Source organism: Rhea americana, unplaced genomic scaffold, assembly GCF_003343005.1.
Source record: "Rhea americana isolate MKP2758 unplaced genomic scaffold, rheAme1 scaffold_31, whole genome shotgun sequence".
Classification (NCBI taxonomy): Eukaryota; Metazoa; Chordata; class Aves; order Rheiformes; family Rheidae; genus Rhea; species Rhea americana.
The window spans coordinates 3,732,744-3,758,206 of record NW_028186435.1 but is presented as its reverse complement, the minus strand read 5'-3'; the positions used below and the strand labels follow the sequence as shown (position 1 = coordinate 3,758,206).

The 25,463-nt window shown below is 37.6% G+C and overlaps 1 long non-coding RNA gene across 2 annotated transcripts in view; it reads left to right on the top strand.

Annotated features, from left to right (window-relative positions):
* The first annotated feature begins 2,710 nt into the window (after nucleotides 1-2,710).
* The window catches only part of LOC146593007 (uncharacterized), a 31,164-nt gene continuing 8,411 nt past the window's right edge, over nucleotides 2,711-25,463 (top strand). The window contains exons 1-5 of one of the 2 annotated variants that reach the window (XR_014896490.1): nucleotides 2,711-3,865; nucleotides 4,965-5,076; nucleotides 12,757-12,919; nucleotides 15,334-15,471; nucleotides 20,401-20,494. This is a non-coding gene — a long non-coding RNA (uncharacterized LOC146593007). Of the gene's footprint in view, nucleotides 3,866-4,964; nucleotides 5,077-12,756; nucleotides 12,920-15,333; nucleotides 15,472-20,400; nucleotides 20,495-25,463 lie in introns of those variants that run through there. The other variant, XR_014896489.1, reaches the window with a different exon arrangement.

The following is a 25,463-nucleotide window of genomic DNA, read 5'->3' as shown; positions in this document are numbered from 1 at the left end:
TCAGAAAGGCTTTGGACAGTATCAGCCCCACGCCAGCAGTAGGGGATGTGCTACTTTCCATGAGGAGGAAAGCTGCAGGTCCYACCAGTGTACTGACTTGCAACCCCAGCTTTATTGCACTGGGCTTAGGAGCCCTCCTTTGAGCAAAGGCTGAAGCAAACAGGAGCTGCAGCCTCTCTGGACCACTGCTTCTCCCTTCTCCTCCTCCTCAGTCTGTAGATCATGGTGTATGAGAATCTGACATGCAATGAGCTCATTGAAAACTGCTCTTTCCTCAAGGCTGAATTTACTACTTTGCTATGTCAAGCCAACGTGGTGCATGTCGGGCATATTCTTAGTTGCTGTAACTTGTCTGAGTTCAGTGAAAGTCAGTGGGCTGGAGCAATTCATATCCTATGAGGATCTCATTTATATAATGAGTATGAAAAACACAGTCATTTTTCATAATAGGGGACTGGCATGACCAAGATGCTTATATTTCGGGATTATGTAACTATGGAATTAAGTCAGATGATAGTTAAAAAACAGAACAAAGCAAAAAAAAAAAAAACTCTATCATTTTTACACTTGCATGTATTTCCCATTTTCTGTGCATACTTATTCACTTAGAGAGCTCTTTTTTTGGTTGTGTTGATATAAGTTTGATGTGAGAATTAAGCTACTTTTAGTTGAAGGACAGATTGCAATTCTTCTGCCAATTCTGCCTCTGAGAGGAAAGGAATGTTGTTTTCTGTTACAGGGATAAAGAATTATTTTCTGTTATCTCATGTATGTGGTTCCACTTTTTACTTTAAGAGTTACAGAGCATATGCAGGTTTAATCCTGATTTACCTTCTGTTTACATTACTTGCTCACCCTACTCTCTTTATAATAGTAYTCTTAGTATTTTCAGTCTTAATTCAATTTGGAGTCCTTCATCTGGCTCTTGCTACTTAGGTTGACCCAAATGAATTCACAGAAGGCTCTGCACAAGTGGCACTTAAAAACACATTTAAGAATGACTGTCCCAGCTGAGACTAGAAAAGAGCCATCTATCCCAGCATCCTGGCTCCAGGCGTGATGAAAAGTGGTTGACTACATAAGAGTACTACAAGCTGACAGCCATTCAGTGATAGCTATTTGCCTTACTTTCCCAGCTTCCAGTGACATGACTTAAGTCAGGGGCCAAATCTTGGTATTTAATAGCTCCTGATGGATGATGTTGTTTAACAGCTTTTTTAAGCTGTTAAATGTAAAATTCTGGGAATCACAACACTATGTGTCAAGGAAAACCAAATTTATCTATGTGCTATGTGAGAAAATGCTTCAATTTTTATGTTTTGAATTGACCACAAATTGGATGCCTTCTTGTTCGTTGTCTTTCATGATTTCCATTTTCTATTTCACCTGTCTTTGCTACTCACGATTTTAGAGAGCTCTCCTCTTTATCTTCCCTTTTCCAAGCTGAGAAATCCCAGTTCTAGTTGTCCTTAGTCCTGGAAAATTGTTACCATTCAGTGTCTCTATTTCTTAGAAAACTATTTAAATGTAATTTTCAGCATTCTCTTCTATTTATCSTATATAAAGAAGGATTCCAATATGGGATACTCCTTGAGTTTCTCTAGGTAAAACAGGGACRCAAAAAACTCACGTAGCTTTGGTGCCAGGGCCACCTTTCTTCTGTTTGCTCCCTTTATACTTAAGTAATATCTACTGGTCTTATTGACTCTCAGACAGGCATCCTACTTCYTATGAAAAATGACTTAACGTAGGTTTTTAATGGCCTGCAACATCTCTTCAGGTATATGATGTGTTTGTGTTTTATATTTTACCTTCAACTTATTGAAGGATGTGATCTTTTTTAATAAACCTCTTTACCGGCTGTTTAGCTGTAGCAGTTTTTACTAAAACTTTTGCTCTGAGACTTCATGCTGCTGGAAACTACCTTCCTCTTGGGGTTGTCACTTTTGATACTTTTTTTTTCAAGCTGCCTCTTTCCTTTTCTTAAACTTGATCACTAGTGGATTTCTTGTTTGCTCATGTGTGGATAAAAGTCTAATTTCATTACAGTTACCGTTTGTGTAGCTGATACAGAAGAACTGAAAWGACGGGTCAGATGGCTTTCCTGGCCAGCTTCAAATAGTATGAGTGTGRATGTCTTTTTGCCTAATTATTCTTCATTTCATTTAAAATGATGTGATTGTCTACAATATTTCAAGTTATTCTGGGCAAAGTTAAAACATGGCAGGTGCTAATCTTTCTCTTGATTTGTTGTATTTGTTTTTCGGTGTAGACAGATAGTAACTTAACCTACGGRGCAGAGACTCGTGCATCCCCTGGCAATGCCCCAGCGGCCGCTGTGTTGTGCACTGCCTGGGTCAACGTTTCGCCATTACACAGGGATATCAGCCATCTGCTGCAATGTTTTGGAGCTGGAATTTAAAATCACCATTGTTCCTGGGAGACTGGAATTTACATTTTCCCTCTTTGGGGCAAGGACCCTCTGGAGCTCCTCTGTGAAACTGTAGTACACATTAACAATAACCTAGCGGGACGGTGGTAACCGGGAGGGCTGTTGTGTGAGGCGTGCTAATTGCAATAAGCCAAATGCAGGGAGCTRACTTTCAATAGTGCTACCAAAGTGTGTCTGTCATTTTAAAACGTATTTTCAAGKGCTTTGTGCTTGGTTAATGGGCTTACTTACTGAAACGCACCCTGAAAGGCTCTGGCAGTTCAGCAAGCAAGAAAACTCCAACTGAAGGGGCTTGACTTGCAGATGTATCTGTGGTGATGAGAGCTAACCTGAAAGAGAGGAAAAAGCAGTGAATTATTATATGCCTCTGGAGAAATTRAAACCTGAAAAAATATTTTCTTCTGAATTCACATACTGGGGAGGTCAGAGAAAACACTGAAAAGTGAACTTGCCTCCCTGGTATAATAATTGTGGTATCATTAGTGTGGTTGCTGGGCTGAGCCCTGCAAACAAAAATGTGCAATCTATTTTATTATCAGCTTTTAAATCAAGCTGTTCCAAAAGTAGTGAATAGGCAAAACATAGGAACTATCCCCATTTTCCTTGGAATGTGCTCTACACTGTTAGGTACAAATCAGGGGCTATAAAGGAGCCATTGTTGGGTTCTCTAAATTGCCTGAGACAACTTTAATAGCTGGAATGGCCCAGTTCTGTGTTCAGCACAACAGAAGGTTATACTATCCCCCTAAGAAACATACTGGAAAGGTCACAAACATTATCTACCATAGAGCATTTAATTACAATGATGCACAAATGAATGAAATTCTTGTTTTAAAAGAATTCTCTATCTTTCMCCATGCTCCTTTTTAAAGAGAGAGGTTTTATGCCTGGACAAGTAAAGAGCTGAAACCTTGCTCTATCCAATCAGTTTGCCTCTCCTGCTCTTTAARAATTTTAAGCAATCCTTGAAACCTGCAAGGGGTCAACAAAATTTTTGCAGAATCAAGATTTTTTTCCTTATAAGACTTTAGTGCTGGTTTCTCCTGGAATATGTGTAGAAATAATTCTCTGCCAAGGTGTGGAATCCAGTACCCCTGAAACCACTCAGACTTCAGCTTACCTGCTGTGTGTCATCTCTTAGAGATGCCAGTTAGCAGCCACAGGCCATCCCTCCTCTTGCTCTAAGGACTGGGCCTGAGCGGCTGTTTGCTGATCCTTTCCAGCCTGCCTCAGTAGATGCAGCCAAAAGGCATGTGACTGAGAACTCAATCTTTTGAGTTGTTATTGAGGATCTTGGGATCCCAGTGGCATCAGACTAAAATGACCCTATATGTTGCTTTACTGTCTTCTTTAGAGCTTCCAGAGCAGTTCCCCAGCAGCATAATCCACGGCACCTGCAGTATTTCGTAGTTGGTGAGTAACTTGTGTTTAATATTCTAGAACAGCTTTATTGCAACATCACAGTGATAGCGTCCAAACCCAGGTCTTTATAAAGTGCTGTATTGTTTGCCAGACTGTTGTTAACATGCATGATTGAAATGATGACACAAGCAAAACTTCTGCCCTGAAATGGAGAAATTAAAGATACCAAAATATTATGTTTCCTCTTGCCAATGAGAACAGCTGGCAAAACGGGTTTACTGAACAAGACTTTAGCCAGCAGACATGGGTTATCATTTTCACAGGCTTTCCCTCTGAAATACAGGATTAACAAAACATGCTATTTTTTTATTTCAGAATTGGAGGGTTTGTGTCTTTCATCTGGTGAAATTTAGCATAAAAGTGAAAATAATATCAAAGTTACAGGCACCAGAGGGAGGCTGTTAATGTGGGAACAAAGGGCATTTGGCCAGTCAAAATAATAAAAGACTATACAACTTTCCCAGTGATGGCTGAAGCCCAATTAGTACTTTCCAAGTAGAGCCACAGTATTCCTTTCCAGATTATGTGGTTTGGCATGATTCAGAATGAGTAAACTTACTTTCAAACAAGGGAAAAATATAATTAACAGAAAAAACAAGGTCAAGCAGTATTATGCTTTAAGTAAGCAATAATGCACCACAGGGCATACATTAAACAGTCMATATTCATACACCTTGAACAGGCTGAGGCAGAGGCAAAGCAATGGCTCAGCATAGAAAAAGATACATATATTATTTTAATAAACCTATGTGCAAGAGTAAAATACAAATGGTTATTTTATTTGCTTACTGGATGATTTTAAGGGAATATGTGTTCAGTGTTCATGTATATAGTACTTAAACATGTTATTTACACAGCACCTTTTCTATTAACATTATATGCATTTAAGTAATAATGTTTTTATTATTTTCCTTTTGTTTGAGCACCTGGCGTTTTTTTGTGCTACCATGAAAGGCAGAATGATTTGGAAGATTCTTTTCTCTTAGTTAAACCAATTAAATTTGTTAAAGGAACTTTCAACCTGGATACTCACAGAGAAAGCCTCTAAGAGCCTATTCTTGTTTATCCTAATCCACTTTCTAAACTCTAGAAGAGAGACAAAGCCTGCAAAGACTCAACAAAGCTGGAAATAAACTGGCAAGACTGCAAAAAAAGAAATGGCAGCTTCCAATCTGGAGGTGAACTTAGGAGTGATGTATAAGGTAGGGTTTTTTCCTTCTGTCTTGTTTTTGATAATGCTTTTTGAAATGAAATCAAATGCAGTGGGCCAGTGTGTTCATCTGAAGCTCAAACAGAGGGGAAAACATGTAATGCAGAAGACAGCCTGGTGACCCAGGGTGAGTGTATCTTTTATGGGGGCAAAATAGAAACAGTCCTGCTGAGACATCTGCTTGCTGCTCTACTAAAGACACCATTCATGAGAAAGCAGAGCGATATGCTGGAAGGAAGATGAAAAAAAGAAGAAAAACTTCAAAACCCATGGAACCGCTCCCATCACCCGAAGCTTAGACCACACACCTGAAAGGGAGTAACCCGCACCGAGCTCCTGTGCGCAGCACGTACGCCCTCACCTCCCCTTCAGCTCCACCGCTTGCAGCTGTCCTCCATGGAACGTACCTGGGGGACCCAAAGAGCTGCCCCACTGCAGCGGTGAATACTCTTCTCTTGTGCATACTGTGCAATRTGTATTTCTTTTCTCTTCCGTGCTTTATTATACCTTCTGCCATCACCCATCACCCTTTTGCCTAAAAAAAAAAAGAAACCTTTAACACTTTTTAAAACAGGTTAATCTCCCTGATGTTAGGCAATGGAGATATTTAATTAGGCATTCTGAAGGATTTATATAACTTGAGCATGTAAAGGAATGGAAATAGTACCTAAATGTGGAGAAGGCCAAAGACTTTGTGTCTATTCCCATACTAATAAACCTTATTTAATGCAACAACAGATCTGTTTCACTTTGAGTCAGAGCTTCAGGAAATCTAAAGGAAAGGAACACRACACAATAGACAGAGAGAAAATATCTGAAAAGATCTCTCTCCATTTTACCTGAAAAATATTTTCTGGATACTTCTTCATATAAATGCTAAACTGATTTTTATCATATAGACGCTAAGATGATTTTTATTTTAGATTAACTTGTTAACAAGGAGGCAAGAATCTCATAGATACATAAATTTTCTTACCTTGGGAAATGTTTRTTTATTTTTATTTTAAAATGGCACCAGAATGTACAGCATAAGAYGAAAAAATATGCATTAAGAGAATAATGCAAGAATTTCCTGTATAAATACTGTTGAAGGTGACTTTCTGATCCTCGCTGAAGCTCAAGCTATTTTAAATAGTTTAACAGCTGTTTTCTCTATAGAAATTGTATAACTAACTGAATTATACTATTTGAAAGAACATCTTGTCAAACAAGAATACTGTATTTATGATTTACATTGAATGTACCTAGTGTACATACTATGATTTACCTACCATCCTTGCATGCAGCTATTTTGTTTTATTTTCTGTATGTTCTTGCAAAGCTTTCATCAGCCCTATGGKTCTGTGTATCCTCCACCAGTATATTAAGCAATGCGACTGATATCTATCTGGGGTAGCTTAATGCCTTCTTAATTAGCCTAACACTTCTATCAGATTAAAATCAGTAGTACAGTATTACCATCAACTGTATGTTTTAATTTCTGCGACACGTTTCTCTTTGTAAGGTTCTTTGCAAATCCAGTTCCTTTAGCAAGACAGCAAGTCTATCAATGTCCAAAGAGAGGAGACTAATGAGACTAATGACAAGGCTTTGTCGCAGTTTGACAGATACTGCTACTAACTACAACCAGCAAAACAGAAAGAGGAGAAAGAATTGCTTTAAAATCAATCTTGTCAACTCAGGCTGATCAGTTGGTTTCACCCTGCTGGAGTGAAGGCCTGCAGGTTTCCTGTGTCTGAACTTGTCTCAAATACTTCTCAAAAGGAATTGAATTATGGTCAAGGGCAATAATCTCTTCTGACAGGAATATCAACTCYTTTACTTTTCTAAGCCACTATTTGCATACGTAGCATTTATTTAAGTCAGAGATCTCAGGATTATTTGGAAAAATCAAAGCCTTCCAAACTCAGCTTAAAAAAATAAAAAATGCCAAGGCTTCTTCCTCTGATGAAAGTCATTATGTTAACACTGGAAAATGTGCAAGCTTACCTGCTTAGTACACTAGTYGTTACACCCGAGTTATCAAATCCACAGGGACTCCCTAAACAGAATATAATAAATTAAATCACTATTAATAAAGCATCTAAAAGTTAATATGCTCATTTTAACCACGTCAGCATCAAAGAAGGTATTACAGCAACAGTCAAGGAGGACACACTAAGTAAAACTACCTTTTAATAACTTAATAAATCTTGAATATAAGCAGATTGCCATCAAAGTTAAAACTGACAAATAGACATATTTTTCAAKAATTCTATAAAGCTGTAGACCCTTACAGATGACACTTTTTTGGAATAARTTTTCTAATCCCAGCATTCATCTTTTATACAAAGTAAGTAACTCTGATCCCCCTCCCCCCAAAAAAAACCCACTCAAGCAAATTCTATCGTGAATTTTAAAAGATTAATCTTTCTCCCTCCAAAATACCCCTCAAAAACCTAGTTCATCTTTCTGAAGAATGGTGAAGCTCCAGCTAGTAAGTTTTACAATGCAGAAGCCTTCTGCTCTCTATAATTATGCAACTAAAAGCATTTTATAAATTTCTGGCATCACTGACAAAATCAGGAAATGTAAATCCTAACRTTTTTCTTAAGTATTTAAAGTTTCCAAATTCCTTGTTAACTTGCAATTCAAAATTGTTAAGATGCTTCTGAAAGTCTCAATGTCTTTTAAAACTTAACAGGTATGTATTCCTTATTTTAAAATGTATTGCCCTTAAGAAGGAATCTTTACAACCAGGTAATATCAAAAGTTCTTTTATTATTATTATTATTATGAACAACTCTAGAAGYGCTGATGTGATAAGCCTGGTTACCTTGGAACAGTTATATAAAGAAGATATCCAATACTACTTTAAAAATATATTCTTGATAAAATTCTCAAGCCTTTAATTGTTATGTCAACTTTAAAAATTAGTAAAAACAACTAAAAAGACAGCTCTGCAATGGGATGATTTCTGGGAGATTACCTGTGACCAATACTGCTGTTACCCAGCAGTCTAATACAGAGATTTCCAAAATTAATTTACTTTAGGTATCATCATCATTTTCTTTTGCATTGAAGTAGGAGAAGCAGTGGCTGCAGCTATGTCCCAAGCTTCAGATATACACTGGAAAAAAACATTCAGCTCCTTGGGCAGCATGTGCAGTCCTGAAGCCATTTCCCCAGCTTTTCTGGGGAAGAGGGAGTGATGGGCTGCACATTTCCCCACACTCCTTTCATGCTTTGAAAGATTTTGTRGGTGGATTTGGGAGCTCCTGCTCAAACGCAGCCAAGAAAATTTTCCCCCAAGTGAACTAAAATGCCATATTCAAGCAGCCAMGAGTACATAAGCCAAAAAGAAAAATTCCTAAGGTCCTGTGCACACCATACCACACTTAAAGTATTATGTCCCATCATATTACACTAAAACATTTTTGGAAAATTCTTATTCTTTAATAAATAATGCCCAGTGCTTTTAATATGCTAARTATCTCCCTTTGTCTCCCAACACTGTTCTTTTTTTTTTTATTTTGCTATTATCTTTGGCATTGCCTTACCCAAAACATGTGCTACAGTTGGAAAAAGCACATTAAAAGCACACTATTAAGCTATCTCCTAAACATGTCATGTTGGCAGTGGAGAGACATCATGCACTCAGGGACTAATCAAAATCCGCTATAAACGAGGAGCTTATCAGCTGCAAACAACAGAGGAGAGGGACCTAGGTATAAATATTAGCCGACTGCGCAATTATTAAGTTGCCAGTGGGATACAATGATGAAAACCACCCCTACAATCCAAGGATGACCCAGTTAAGGTGTTTCTAACAGACAGCAGGAAACTGCCCGTGTTGCTGTTTAAGGCACCGGAGAGATCTCGCAGAGGCTTTTCTTCGTCGCGTTCATGCAAGATGAAACAGGTGAGGAGAGGAGCTGCTGAGCTCATCGCAGAGAAGTCATTTGAAGTGCAAGGCTGCAACATTTTTACTTGTTTAGTCTAGCAGAAACAAAAGCTGATACAGGAAACAATTCTTGTCTGAAAACACAATGGGGTGGTAAACAGTAGGCAGGAAAAGGAGCTGTTTACTCTAASGGACAATGTTGGCGCAAGAACAAATGGGTAAAATTTGTCCATGAATAAATTTTAAGCTGGAAATGAGAAGGTTTCTGGCCAGGAAGGCTGTGAGGTTCTAGAGCAGTTTTCTAATACAAATAGTGGGGACGAAAAAGCAACAGCTTAAGCTATTTAATAATGATGACTGTTAAGTGGAAAATGCTACAGGCATAGTTGCCTGTAAAAGAAAAAAACATGCATTTTGATGATCCAGGAGATAATTTCCAATGTCATGATTTGCTATTTTCTGAAAGCAGAGGTAAAAAAAAATGAAATTAAATCATATTTATGCATACCGTGTTAGAAATACTGCTCAGGCAAATGCCATCCATATGTAGATGATCTCTATAATTAAGTGTGTGCCTTGCAACAAGAAAATAATTAAACTTGATAAATAGGTATCACATTGTTCTTCAGTGGTTAGAAGGTAATTCCTTTTAATGGAAGGAAGCAATTTGTCATGTGCTAATTTCCTTGCTTCCTTATAGTGTACCTTTCTACTATTTTTATTTTGCCTCACCTTCTTCTTTCAGTCTCTTAAGTTCTAGAAAACTGTTTCATCAGCGTGTGTGGACAGCAGTGGGAGACAGCTGGAAAATAATGCCTGCCTATTTATTTATACCTATATCAGGGTGAATTTGGCTATTTAGTTCTTCATATGAGAATTTGCTACTAGTCTGAAATAGTACAAGGGAAAAGGAACACTATCATGGTCAGTATGGAAAGAGGGAATCTGAATATCAGAAAGAAAGAAGCAAGTATAAAACAATATTTGAGTTAGAAAAATAACTGAAAATTCATGAAGAGTGTCCAAAAAAAATAAGGAAAAATGTTGAGAAACTATTTCCACAAACACAGAAAGAATTTGCTGACATTGCAGTTATGGGTTTAGCCTAGAGACCTAACATTAAAGCAGTGCTTAAGGTTTTCTTGTGCAATGTCTGATGCCCATAATTAATAGTCTCACTATTAACAGCTGATAAATATGGTTCACCCAGCACTGAAGTGGCCCTTGAAATTCAAAACTGGGCTATATCACTATGCCATCTGAGGAATTTCAGTTGCTTAAAAACTAGGCTATATTCTCTCATCAGCAAAGTAAAGGAGCAGAAAGAAAAATAAAACATTGCAAAAGCAAAATAAAGGTGTTTCTGTATCAGTATCAAAATATAAACAAGTGACAAAACCCTTTTGAAAACAAAAGTAAATGACTACACATGCCTATTTTAAAGTCATAGTAACTATTCTTATTTGTAAGTGTATGTGTGCATGTATGCATATAAGTGTATTTTCATCGCAAATTAGTTATGATTCATATGATTTTTGTAAATCCACTTACTTACAAAATATTTATTATGGAAGAAACTGCACAGAATAATTGTTAACAAAAACTGTATTATCAACTTCAGTATGCATAACTATTAGCTTACAGTTGATACTTGCTCATCAAATATTATGAAAATATGTCAAAATATACTCTGATAATATGTCCAAATGCACATTGGTAAGTGTACTTGAGATACTGGAGGAATTTGGCTGCACAAGTTAGAGGAAAAGTGCATGTACAGACTGCTGACCTTGCTAAGTGAGGAGAAGCACAGCTATGTGGGACAGCTATAAGAAGCCTCACTTTATTTGTTGAAAAAACAGTAACAATCCTAATGGTCACAGAATCAAATTAGAGAAATATAGACATACAAGTAAAAAAATATGCGCATGCATATACACACAATCATTTTTAATGAGAATTTGATTAATGATACAAGTTCTTTCAGAACATTTTCTGTAATGGTTTATCGTTGCATATCTATCTGTTGAAATGGCCTGCTTCTATGCCAAAGAAGATTTGAGTGTATTTTTTCTTCAGAAGTCAAGGGCAAAAGTATGTATTTAGAAAAGAATAGAAAAGAATAGGCTTTACTGAGAGCTATAGAGTAGATTTCAGTATGAGCTGTTTGAAATAAAGCAATAATAGCAATTTCCATATTTTCATTTTTACTGTTGACCAAAGCCAAACTATGCAAAGATGCAGTAAAAAATGATGCAGAATAACTGAAAGTATGAAACTCAATTTTCTATTCACTGTAATTGAGCGTTGTATGAAAGTACTTTTTCTTGTCTTCCTTTTTAACCCCTTCTTACCCATAGTTACTTGCTATAGTTAACAGCTGAATCAATAGTTTTTACAACTAGCGGCTAACTGCAACTACAGGCCTGAAGGCCTCAATATGCTTTTAAGAATAAAATGAGTTCAAAGAGTTAATATAACAACTTCAAATTCTTTGTGTTTAAGGTTGCCACTCAGATATGAGCCATGACCCATCTATAGAGATGGGTAAAAACAGTAAATACATATTATTTAGGCACTGAGTGACAGGCACTCTAAAATGCCTAGCTAGATGTCCATCATCAATGAAAATTACATTCCTAATTATGCAAAAAATTCCATGTTTCTTCATCTAACTTTAGTTTCAGCTCACTCCTTTAAACAATTTTCTAATGCAGACATGCCAATATTGACTGGACACTGGATTATGAAGGAATTTAGATGAGCTCATGACCCTCATGGAGTTCATAATCGTGTCTGGAAAGAAATCCCTTTATGATTACAGTTACAGTAACTTAAAACACCAAATAAATGTAATAGGAATACCCACAAATTCTCATGGTGTAACTTGTATGTTTGTCTAAGCCAACAAGTCTCTCTGGTTATGATATTTTAGGATATACTAATTGATTTTCTAAAATTCCTATTGGAAGGTCTGTCCTTTGAAAAGCTGTTAAAAAGTGCAGTGTTCTTTCTGCAGGTAATGAAAATGAGTAATTTACTGTGAATTCTTTAAATTAACATCTAGAAACATCTCTGTCTAGATGATAGATTATTACACAAATGTGAAAGATATGTTTACATTATAGTCAACTGACAGCTAGTAAATATACAGAATTTTGGATACCTCTTTTGTAGGTGTCACTTCAACCTGGGCCTGAAAAGCGCTTAAATTTGTATAGCCCATGCAAGAACTTTAAGAACTAACACTGGCAGATGGGATTCTGTTCATGACTTATACGCAAATTAAATTACAGTCTAATAGATATACATGTAGCAGAATGCTCAAAGAGTGATTTTTTTTAAAGTCCTTAGTTTCTGTAGCAACTAATAAGAGTTTGACCTGAAACCACAATTTGTATTCTGGGAGGGTGGGAAATTCACACTTTATTAGCTTTGCGTTTTTTTAAATGCTATCATCAATTCATCACTTTAACTACATCTGCATTTTTTTATAAAAATAGATGAGAATTGTAACGAGGTCATTCAAAAACTGGGTTGCATATATAATATGAATCTTTCTGCATATAGTTTATAATTTCATTTCATCTGCATTTTCTTAAAGTGATCTCTGAATGTCTCAAAATGGTACCTTGCTCTCTCAAATGGTTCATGACTATTCCTCAGGTAGATACAAATCAGCTCCAAACTGTAGATCTTTCTTTTCCCTTCATACAATGCCTTTCAAAATGACAGGTGTTTCTTGATAAGTGTTGTGACTAAATAAATAATAATGGGAATATTTTCCAGACTATTGCTATGAATGCGAAGAAATTGCTGAAGAACCTGGAATACCCACTTATCTACAAATTAGCTAAACTGTCCGTTCAGTGGTGTATATATGCCTGCCTATAGTCTCTGGGTCACCACTCTGGTGGAAGATGAAAGGCCTTCTCCAAAACCAAGACAGGAGGTAGGATGGCAATTTTCCTGTACCAAACGATGCTGACATTACAATGTTTTATAGATGAACAGGGATGTACATCTAGTCTTTTTCACACATTTATGATACCCCGACAAGTATATTTTATTTTTTGCTTCCGTCATCCCCGCGGTACCACTGAAGCTGAAAATTCTTTGGAGTAATCAGTTTTATAACCTATGTATATTGGATGCTGATCAAAATTCCCATGGATTATATTCTCCAACATAACCCCCGCATTCCCCAAACACAGAATTAATATGTTCGTAATGCCCTACAGAAAAGATGCACATAAAATCACTCTTTTCCCATTTATATGCAGGTATACACATACAAATCTGTATGTGTCATAGGCATAGGCATTATATGCAGGTAACTCTGGTTTAAAGTTTCTCAGTGCTTGTCATTTACAGGACCCTGTTTTCTGCTGCTTCCAATCCTGCCAGGCTCTATCTGGTTGGCTGGAGTTTCCCATGCGGGCATTTGCATGAGGCTGATTTTTTCCCGGTTGTTGCTGTTGTTGTCATTGTTATTCCATCGTTTCTAAGGCCTTGACCTTTCCTATGGCAAAAAACAAGTGAAATGTTCTCATGCCTGTGCTTCTTGGAGTAGTTAGTAGCGCTGGGGAAGGAAGAGGGAGGCTTTCTGCCCGAGAGACGTGCCATGAAAGCAGACGGCATTTAGAAGTCTGCTTTAAGCGATTTGCCTAGATCATGTTCTGGGSCAGAGGAAAGCGTGCACTCCAGCCCCTAAATGTAATGAAGCAAACACAGAGTGCTACACAAAAAGTTGAAATGGTGAGCAATTCTTACCCAGACCAGGCCTTGCAGCTTGCCAAAGACGGAGACTGTCCCTCACACAAAGATAAATGACAAGTTCAATACAGACAGGACTTTTTAAGGAAGTAATTCCTTTWCAGAAAGGGAATTACAATAATGCATGCTGGCTCAATAAATAATACAGGTCATGCAATATCACTCAAAGAAAAGGCAAGAATAACTATTTGGTCCACCAATTTAAATGGAATATAGTTGTTTATGCTCACATGAAGTTTATGGTCAGCTTACACATATTACAGGTGCAGTGGCATATGTAGCTACTTTTACATGCAAAAAATATCTTTAAGCTGGTTCTGAAGAGTAATGCTGCGATGTGTACATGTATCACRTAATGTGAGCAAACATTATTGTAACAGATTGGGTTATAGAAACTGTTTTTCCCCAGACTCATGTTGATTGCTAAGTTAAATTTTTCTGGGTGAATCAGAGTTCYGATACACAACACGCATACATGGTATAAATATGACACAAAACTAAAAATGTTCCCAGTCTTGTTTGGTTCATTAGTAAGTATCCTTTTCTCAAGTACTAGATCAGCGTAGGCGGCGGGAGCATGTGGGAAGCAGGCGGTAGCCCGTGTCCTGCCCTCTCCCTGGCTGCCCCGCTGCTTCCCGGCGCCCGGCCCCTTCCCGCTCTGAATCCCCCGTGTTCCTGCCGCTTGCTACCTGCAGGTCAGAGGAGCAAGCGAACARCCCTGCAGGCTTTCAAATTGCAAATTTCAATTTTCCTTTTTTGCATTCCCCGATTTTGCGTTTTCCGTAAATGCTAAATGTGTTCGTTGTGTGTATTTGGGCTTTGTACGTCTAGCTACAGATGCATTCGAATAAAAAGGGAAGTRAATTTTTGTAAATACGCTTTAATTTGCTGATTACTAAAACATCGTGAGTGGTTACTGTAGGTCATTCTATTAATGAATCAAACTCAAACTCTTGATGTAGCTGACAAACGGTTAATAGTATTAAGTATTTATTTAAGTATTATTTAAGTATTATTAAGTATTTATTTAAGTATTAAGTATCTAGTATTAACTTAGTATTAAAATAAAATGCGGTATTTCTTCCTGGAGGAGTAATTTACCTGTTATCTGCAATACATATGTATCATTGATTCAACACAAGAGCTGATGTCATGAAGAATTTAGGGAATGTGTCAGTGGTCAGGAACTACACCCTCCAGGACTTGTTGATTTACAGCCTGTGTTTAAAGTTGATGCCATAAAACTTCTCAGGAATCATTTCTTCTCCTGTGAATACAGCTACTGTAATCTGAGTATTTTTGTAAATAATGCAAGCAGGTTCTTTGCTTCTATTTTTGTAAAGAATATGAATTATTCAAGTGCAGTGTCTGAAAAACATCATTCCACTTTTGAAAAACTTTTATGAAGTCTTGCTAGGATAATAATTCTTTCCTTGGTCTGTTAAAATACCACTCAGCTTTGTAATTTTTTTTAAGTTTTGAGACTATTATAAATTAGGTAAAGCATGTTGTGCTGCTGTTGTCACACTGATATRTTTAAGGCAGTATTGAAATAATATCTGACTGGGATTTTTCTTCTCTTTTGGACAGTGGTCTACAAAAAATCAAACATTGAAGAACTTGATTTGAGGAACTGAATAATTCTTGATTATTCACGACTGAACACACCAAACAGCATTTGCCTTCTATTACCTCACCATAACCCCCCAAACAGGAAGAGGAATACAGGTAAAGGAAAAAAAAAATCAAGTTTCAGAACTTTTGGTTACACCATAGTTTATGCGGATAAAAGCCACAGAGCAAGTGAATGTACATAGTCCTTAAACAAACTGAAGTGATACTGTAAAATATATTGCAAACACTTCTGAAGCTAAAGGTGCCTTTTGAAGTATCTGTGTAATATAAATGGAAATGAAAAAGTTGTTTTCCTCTATCACATCCTGTGGCTATCACATGGCATCAAAAAAAGGGTAAGCTGCTTAGGTATTTTGTTTGTATTTGTGAACCTCATTTCTTTTTTTTTTTTTTTTTTTCCTGTTTAACTGTGAATTTTCGTCATTGAACTGGTTTGTTTGAGAACGCTGTTGTTATAATTTTAAGTTATGTCAGTCTTATGTTAGTCCTAAACTTTTTCTTCTGGGAATAATGGAATGAGTTTCATATCCACCAAACTGCAGAGGAATCTAGGGATAGTGTGTAAATACTTATCAGTAATGTATTTTTCTACATTCTACATTCATTTTCTACATGTCTACATTCTACATATGATCTCTTAAGATCATATTCCTGTAGGCAGTTACAAGTAATTCAAAGTAACTGTAAAGTTAAACACACACGCACACACACACAACCMTCTGTTCTCAGGGCYCTTTTAAAAATAGGGATGACCATTACAAATTAGAACTTAGGTATTTTACAGTAGTTAGTTAACAAGAATGCAGAATTTACAAGCTAGGGARCACATTTAAGTACTATCAGGAAAAACTATAATCAGGAAGTTCCCTTTAATTTGCTAGTAGACCTATCTTGAGTTACTTGAGCTTACATTTAGCTCAGGTCATGTGTCCTGGTGAACAGAAAACATCTTCTGTTTAACRTTATGTCGGCTATACTGACTCTTACAGTCAAGGAAAAGGAAGAACAACTTTCACAAAATGTCTGTAATGGAAGCAAATGAATCAATACATTTTTTCTGTGGATGTCACTGAGAGTTTTGCCATTAACTTCCCTGGTAGTAGAACAGGCTCCAATGCATTTTTCACATGTGCAGTTGAATCATGGTCAATTCACCCAAACACGTATAGGGAATTTTACTCCAGTGAATAATTCCGTTTAATTGGGACCTCATGTGAAGAACAATTTTGGTCCTTATTTTGCCACTGCAGATTCATTTATGTACAAGTATAATACAACAAAAGTAAGTACAAAAGCAAATACTGATGCATCCTGGAATACAATGTAGATTAACTGTGAAATCGTCATTGCTAAAATTAGTGGCTTCACATTAAAAGTGGAATATTGTACAGTCTGCCGTTTATTTCGACCCATGCAATTATGCAGCTAAAATTCTTCAGCTGTAACTGTATACTTGATTARCTACAACCATATCAGGAAAAACATTTGTGCCACAGCTGACTATGTTTTGGTGTTCTTCATGAAATAATAATAGTAATATTCACTCCATGACCGTGTGTTTGAAAATGTGTTAATGCTTTTCCACTGTGCACTTGAGCGATATAGCCGCTGTCCCACCATCTTGGAAACGCACCCCAACCCAAAACGSAGAGTTTACTTTCTGTGGTTTGCAAACTTTTCCAGAGTACTTTTTATAATAGAGCGAGTCCCACAGATAACCTCACCTCCTGCGGGCACTCTCATAACATCCTCTGGCAACCACTGGGGTAACTTAAATAGAGAAACAATGTTAGGCCTGACCAACACTGAGTATTTTGAAGTGTGAGGCCAGTATGGAGCAGTGGAAGAAAGCCAGTGACATAATAAGAATTCAGTAATTCAAACATAAAGTAAATTGGAAGTAAATTGGAAGACTCCAAAGTCGCAGGAGGATTTGGTTCAGGCCCTAAGATRCCGACGGGAAGAGCATTTCAGCTCTGCAGCGGTACTGCTGTGCAGTTTGTTATCTAGCATCCCATGACTCGCTACCGACTATCACTGCAGATAGGACTGATTAAAAAACCTGAATGCAAACGCTCTATAGAATCAAAATGGTTAACAGACCATGATTTCAAAGCAGAATATCATACTAGAAGGTTATAGTAGTAATAATAATAATATAAATGCTAACAGGTATTGTATTTTTGAAAGCACTCTAGTTCCTGTTTGCATGACCCTTACAATATAATAGTTTTATCAGTATATGCTGTATTTATGCATACAGAAACATAAAATACTCATCTTAAAGCAATCAAACCAAAACAGTCTTCAGAAAATCTTCAGAAAAGTTTGGGTTGAATCTTTTGTTACCAATGTACTACAGTGAAGGTTTTGCACTTTCAGCAGCTTCAGTCTTTGCTCTGTRGAAAGGTTTTTCTTTGTTAACCTTTGAATACCAAGTAAAAATGAAGTACATGAAATAAATTTAGCACTGAATGGACTAATTACTACAGATAGTGCAGTAACTTGAGGGTATGTTTTCTAAGGAAAGCAATTTATTAAATCAAAATTACAGATATTTTAAAATTTAAGATTTTTTTGTCACCATACTTTSTGCCTCTTTCAAATTCCTTTGTTATCACAGCTCAAGCTGTAAAACCTTCTGCTTCTTCCACCTTTAGTATGACAACAGTCTCCACTCAAATCCAGGAAATTTAGAAATCCAGTAAATCATGTTTTAAGAAGACAAATTAGCCAAAATCTAAAGGTTTCAAGATATAGTAGGCTCTTATTTAATGATATTAAAGAGTCAAAGCTGAATACAAAACCAATCTTTAATTCTGTTTGCGCAGCAATTCTACAAGTGTATTTTGAGTAAAGCAAGCCATTTTTTAAATATACTTTCTTATCTAGCTTTAGCATGAACAAATACTAAGCCACCTAATTAAATGTTCTGAGATCAAACTGTATTAAAGTGACATGATATAAACCTTCAAACTGTATTAAATAAAGTGACATGATATAAACCTGCATTTTCCCCCAAAGAAAGAAAACAATCATATAAATAAGAAGAAATACTGCTTACCTTCCTTCCTTAGCAAATATTCCCTGAAAGCAGAGCAGATCTGGTTATAAAATGAAGAACAAAATTGAAGTGTACAACTCCTACACATATAGGCAGCAGATACAGTTGTCTCCGTGAAGAATGCCTGTTTCTAGCCTTCTGTACATATTTCTCACTTCTCCCCATTGTGATTATGATAGAAGGGCTCAAACTATGCTTAAAATGCCGTTCTGTAGCCTAGCTATCGACACCAACATATTTCATAAATGCTACTTACTGCTCCAGAAGTCCGGCGTCATCCTATAGAGAATTTACACCTCCAAAGCAGAGATTTGTTACAACCGAGCAGATTGTGGCAAAGCACCGTGCCTGGCTTGTCAGAAAAAGTTGTTACTTTCAAAGATCAGCACACATTCACAAAGCATCGTATCTTTACATTTGCATAGGTGTATGCATGTATACATATAGGTATATATGTACATATACACACACTGACACAGAGAGTCACATCCTGTCTCTCACAATCACATATTTAATTGCTGAACAAGGGAAAAATCTTGTTAGTGTCACACATCCCCATTTTTCTTGACCGTGGCTGTTGCATACCTTTGCCGTGTAGTACAACCAAGACCAGCGGTGCTAGAAAGCATTTCTACCTCAAACCCGAGAAATTATTCACATGGGGCGCAGGACTCGTACCGGCTTCCTCTGTGCGAGCGCTGCCACTGCTGTAGCAGTGCAGATCTCTCTATGCTGTTACTCATTTGCTGCAGTCTTTGTGCACGAGTATACGTTATAAACAAATTAGTACCGTAATGACATCCAATACCCAGGAACTAAAGAAAATCATGGCGAATCAATCACATCCTACAGCAGGCACATAGATTCTCTGATTGTAAAAATGTTTAACAGGAGGTGGATTTTCCTGTGCTGTCAAAGGTAAAGGTACCAAAAGGAAGCATGTACTGAGGCATATTTGTTTCACCGTGATATTGATCCAATGCCAGACGTTGTGAAACACAATCGGCACACAGTCAGCCTTGGTAAATTAGGCAAATTAGAGATCATTTGATGGTATTCTATTGTTGCTATTGTAATCACAGTAATTTTCACTGGTAATGGTGCTTCGTGATGAAGTGCGGTTCTCACAGGATAATTGTGAAAGGTATCGAAAGATTCAGGGTGTAGCATCTGGTTTTAAAAGCTCTTCAGATTGGCATTTTACTTTATCTTGAAAATTTATTAGAGATTCAGATCATGCCGGTTTAAATGGAAAGGTGAAAGCAGGGTAATTTCAATCTATGAATTATTCAGATTCAGACTGGTGAAATTGCCATCCATGAACTGATTCTCTGACAGTCTCTTTTGCAGAACCTCCATTATGCTTGTCATTTTTATTTCTTTATCTACAATCTCTTTCTCAGTTACTGAGCTTGTCCCTTAGGGCTGTGCTTCACAAACCAAGTATTTCAAATTGGCAATAACCTAAATGTGTTGCTGTCTCAAATTGCAGTCTCCACAGGCTGTCTTTTCCAAATCATTAAAAACCACATCCACGATGGTGTCTGTTAGTCTCTTCGAAAAGATGAATAAAAAAAAAAAAACAGAAAAGAAAAGAGAAGAGGGCGTCATCTCAAAGAAGAGCTATGTTCCCGCAACAGTCCAGAAAATAGCGATGCTTTGTGCTTGTTCCTTTGTTGTCAGTGTAACCCGTCCTAGTTGCATAGCATCACGCAGAAAGAAACAACTGTTAAAGCAGGCTGACTTTGTGCCCTGATTTCCAGCAAGAGCAGATAAGGAGTGCATTATAGACAGGCTAATCCACACAGATGTACACTCAGAGACCAAGCACAATTCATAGCTTCTTGCAGGCAAGAAAAAAAAGTAGTAGTAGTAGTAGTAGTAGTAGTTGTTGTAGTAATTGTAGTATTAGAAGAAGGAGAAGCGACAGGATAACGGAAAGTGTTTCGTTCTCACAGGCTCCAACTGATATAGATTGCAATCCCAGAGACTCTCCACTTGATGGCTGGTTGTGTCATTGCTAGTCGACTGCTGCCCTGTATCCAGAAGGACTGGGACTGATTTAGGTCAGAGAGTCTGGTTTCTTGTTTGAGCATTGCTCTAACTGATGTAGGAAATTGCGGCAATCTGTATTACCGGTATATATGACCCTGGGATGCTGACCCAGCTTCAGCAGTGGAGCGCCTGCAAAGGCCCCGGTCAAATGCACAGTGGCAGGTACCATCTCCTTTGTCCTATTCTTGTGGGTTTATCGTCGTGGCGTAAAAAAACCTCTTAGTACCCAAAGTGGGAAAACAGCCGTTCTTCCTCAGAGGCAATTTGGGTACAGAGCTCCGAGCAGTCCCTGCTCAGCTGAAAACGCTGCCAGGCTGAAGCCAACACATCCAGGCTGTGTGTCTGTTCCTACGCTAACACCGGCAAAATTTCCCTCATATAGAAAAGACAAGAATAAAAAATCTATGCTGCTTTGTGCCTGGTTCTTTGCGTCTGCTTTGCCGCACTGCGACTAGAAAACTGCAGCACTAAGAGCTCTGGCAGTTGCGATAATGTAGAAAGCAGCAGCTCTGTGACACAGCAGTCAGCTGACTTGCAGTGTTATCATTCAATGTCCTCTATAGAATAAGGCCAGTTTCTAAGGTAGCACCAGAAGGATGACCTTGCATACAAAACTTCGGCCAGAAAGACTAGCATTGCTCGTATACACCTGCAAGCGATTTGGGGGTGATGTGTACCATTTACCACATTTTTATCRGGAGCACGCCGGTCTGTAGCGGTATCTTTTCCCTTCCTCCTTTCCTTCTTCTTTACAGAACAGAACTTGTCCTTTAGTGGGACAAGGTTTCCTTCTCTTGCGCAATAGTCAACRTGGTAATGTACAGTTAATGACAAAAGTTACTATTAATGACCGTAGTTAGGTAAGACTTAGAAAGTATTAGTTGTAAACCACATTTGTACAAGAGTTTTTTGGTTAAAACATCCCCGTGACTGTGGACTTGCTCCAGGAGAGAGAAAATATTCAGGTGAAACGCCTTTGAAAAGCAAGTTTCAATTGGCAAGAATGCATTTCTGAGTTCTCATCTTGGCATCTATCTACCTGGATGGATTTTCATGGTGGCTCCCAACTAAATTCACTGAGAACATTTGGTTGCTCATGCTTCTGAAGAATCAGGCCAYTTACTGAGGAGGCAAGCCTTCAAGTTACAGCTGGCAAATGTGGGAACAGACTGCAGGTCAGAGTCAGGGGGAGTCCTGTGCCTCACCACCACGTTGAGATTCCCTCGTGGCACTTCACGCACTCTCTTGAAAAACTTCACCATGTGCCTACAAACTTAAATTATACCTAAGRCTAGTGCAGTTTCATCCAGAATTGCTATAAATCAACTTGCCAATTAGTTACTGAAAGGATTTATATTATGTTAYATTGCATTATCCTTGGCCTAGGACAGATCAGCTCCCACTAGTCTCAGTGGAAGTGCCGTGTCTGCTCAGGCCAGAGCTAGCTCGGTCCTCGCAGTTCCTGCGGTAGACTGTGTATTTCAATGAGACACTCTGTAAGTTCCTTATAAAGTGCTAAATACACCTAAAGTGTTAGCCTAAAATTTAGCAACAATCAAGTAAACAAGCAATTATTTTACACTAAGCTGTGTAAAATCCTTGTAATAACCATAATCACATTAAATTGCATCAGCATTAAAGTGGACATAATATAGAAGTCTGTTATAAATTAGCACTTTGCACCAAAGCCCAAACAAACTGTAATAAAACCATWAAAATGGTAAAGGCTGCATTGTATTTTTAAGCTGCAGTTCTGTTTGGCAAGTACAAAGAGGAGAGCACCCATGCAGGGACTGCATGTCCATTGCTATATTGCTTCAGGGAGCGAAATGTCTGTTCTCATGTGTATCCAGTTAATGGACAAGTAATGCAGCTACAGTTCTGTCTCTTCCTTAATCACTTTTTTATTAAATGCCCTAAAGGCTGCTATTCCTGCAATCAGCAAAATGAGCGCAGAGGTCTAGAGGGGAGACTTCTGTGCTTTCTCCTTCCCTTTACAAATAAACAGCCACATTCCTCAGTTACCTGCTGTGCCTCCGTAGTGCCATACACTTGATAGTCGAGGATATTTTTTCATTTCTTGTTCTGAGAGCTCTGACAGAACTGAGGAAGGAGCAGACTGAAAAAACCAAGGAAGTCTAGGCAGATTGAAGAAGCCAAGGATGCTGTTTTTCCTGCTCTTATGGATTTGCTGGATGACTAGTGGTTTCTTGGCGGGTGCTAATGAACCTCCTGCAGCGTGTGTTGGTTCTTTTCAGAAGCTTGTGCCAGAAAATGGGGTTTGCTTAGACACCCCAGATAAAAGAAGTGCTGGAGAGGGATGCTTTTTATATCTGGTCATGATATTTTCCTTTTCTGGCTGAGCCCCTGGGCTGAAATGACTGTCCTTTGTCTCTCTTTTGGACCTCAGGATAAGTTGGCTGTTCCTCCAAGAYGGGTCTTTAAATAACAGCTCTTCCCAAGCAAAAGCTGGTCTGTAGATGGCAGAAGGTGCATTTCTGCCAACCATTACAGCCTAGGAGGGAAGAGGGAAGGAAGGAGCGTTTCTTTCCTCTTCCAGAACCACCACTACCTCTTTGGGGCCAGCTGCAGATACATCAATTAGAAACTGAAAAAGTCTCCCAAGTTTTTTTCCACAGGAAAATGCCGTTGTCTCTTTTGGGATAGGCAGATGTATTTTATTCCCCCAAAGCTCTGTGAGGCTAGAGTGTATATCTTGCAATCTTTGCTGATGAAAGAGTGAAGGAAGCCAGCTGGCTCCAGCAGCAGTGCAAGGAGGGGGCAGGCCCTGGGRGTCAATGACATATGAAGTGCAGGACTGGGCATATCCACTGACAAAAGKTCAGGAGCTTTCCTAAAACCTACTTTATGTTTTGGTTCTGACATTGACTTTTCGCTTTAGCTTTCTAGTGTTGATGAAGGATAATGCAATTTCCTCTAATGTATAAAGAGCTTCTTTTCCACTCAGTTAACCTCCACCCCAACCACCCTGAACAAAATCCTAATTCCCTTTTTCTTAGAGTATGTTGTGGAAGGTTCARAGTTCAATGTTTTGATTCATTCTTGGCTACGTATGCATGTGCATAGACTATATTACATTACATTGCATTATATTTAAGGTAGGAAAAGACTTGGAAAAATGACTGAACTATTGAAAGCTTTACCTTGTTTACCATTCAATAATTCAGGGAACGACACAGATATTAAAATTTTGCCTCTTTTCTCCCCCTCCCTTTTTCTTTTTTTTTACTGAAATGAAAATTGCATCCAAGTCCATAAATTGTATGCCAAGTTTTAGCTGAACAATTAGAAACAGCTTAAATATTAAACTGAAAACTTAAGGATATTAAAGTGAAGTTCTCACATGGGCTCTTAACCATAGCACTGCCAACAGGATACTGTATTATAGCTGAATGTTAAAACATCACCAAATATATCCATGTATTATGTGAAATTATGAACTCAAAACACTTTAGAAGTCCTTTGGATGTTGCATTCCTCTTTCCTAAGCATATTCAAATCCACAWTCATTCAGCTGCTATTATATTAAAATCTCTGTATTACCATGAATTAATAAGGTTGTTTTATGTTCTAGGCATTCTTCTTTTTTTCTTCTGTTGTTTATTGCATTTAGTGAATCCATATAGTTACGTGCTAAATTTTTACTCTAGTAATATTTATTTAAAATGGACCTTTTCAAATTTTCTTTTTATTTCTCAGATTTTAAATGAATCCAATTGCTTTTATCTTACTGATAATCCGTAACCAAGTAACAGGGAATACATTAGTCTACAGGTTTTTCTTGTCCCTTATTAGCTACCTTTTTATTCTTTCCTGTTGTGTAAACCTTGGATCTTCAGGTATTAAAAATAATATACACATATTACATAACATCTTCCCAACAGCTGGTTCTCTTAAGATTTCAATGAAGTAGCATATTCACCTCCACCTCCTGCTCCCTATATCTTCAATAAGCTTTGTGTAAGTCAAGTCTAGTGGGAGTAAAAAATCTAAAACTATTATTCAATAGAATTTTCTGAAGAGCTGACTTCTCTAAAAATGTGAAAATAGTCTCATAATTAGTCTGTAAATACACATAAAAATGGCATTATCAAGTGGGAATCAAACATGAGATACAGAATTAAACTTCTACACGCTGTCCCTAGAAGACTAACAGGGGCTAATTAAAAATGTAACTCTTGTCACAGAAGTGAAAGAGAATCCTGTGTATTTCCCAATCCCGCTTCTGCAAATCCTTCCTGCTGAAACAGCTGAATCAGAACAAATTGCTTGTGTGCAAGTTACTTCAGCCATATGGTGAAAGAAAGAAAGGAAAAAAAAAAAAAAAAAAAGGAAAGAAAAGGGGGGGGCTGTGTGCCACCTCAGATATATAGCAAATAGGAACTACCTCCATGTGGTATGTGGTTTTACACATTTATAGCTAATGTGGAGACCTAGATGTGAAATCGAGGACATGATGTGAATTTGTGACTCTCCCTCTGGGACTCTGGGCTCTTAGATTAATGAAAACATGATATTCATCCAGTTATAAATACATATTTTTATATATATATAAATTCATGTATGTGTGCGTGCATGCTGATTATTATGCTATGAATAAACTTTTCCATTCAAGTAATTAAAACATAAACAAAACAAACTGTGAAAAATAAAGCAAAATGACTATATACATAAACTGCTAACAGTACTAGGGAAATTTTTGATCCAAAGCACAAGAGGAGCATGTCATGAGTTTGGTGAATAGAAAGCGACAGGAATGTCAGTAAAGGACAGGCACAAAAGAGACATCTTTTTGTCCGTGCCATGTCACTGATGTCAGTCACTAATGATCTCCTTGACATGTTGAGTGCACAACTCAGAATGTATCAACATTGACTTTTTTTATCTTTATTAATGAAAGTCAGCTTAAACTTTCTGTAATAGAAATCAGGGCTTGTGCAAAAGG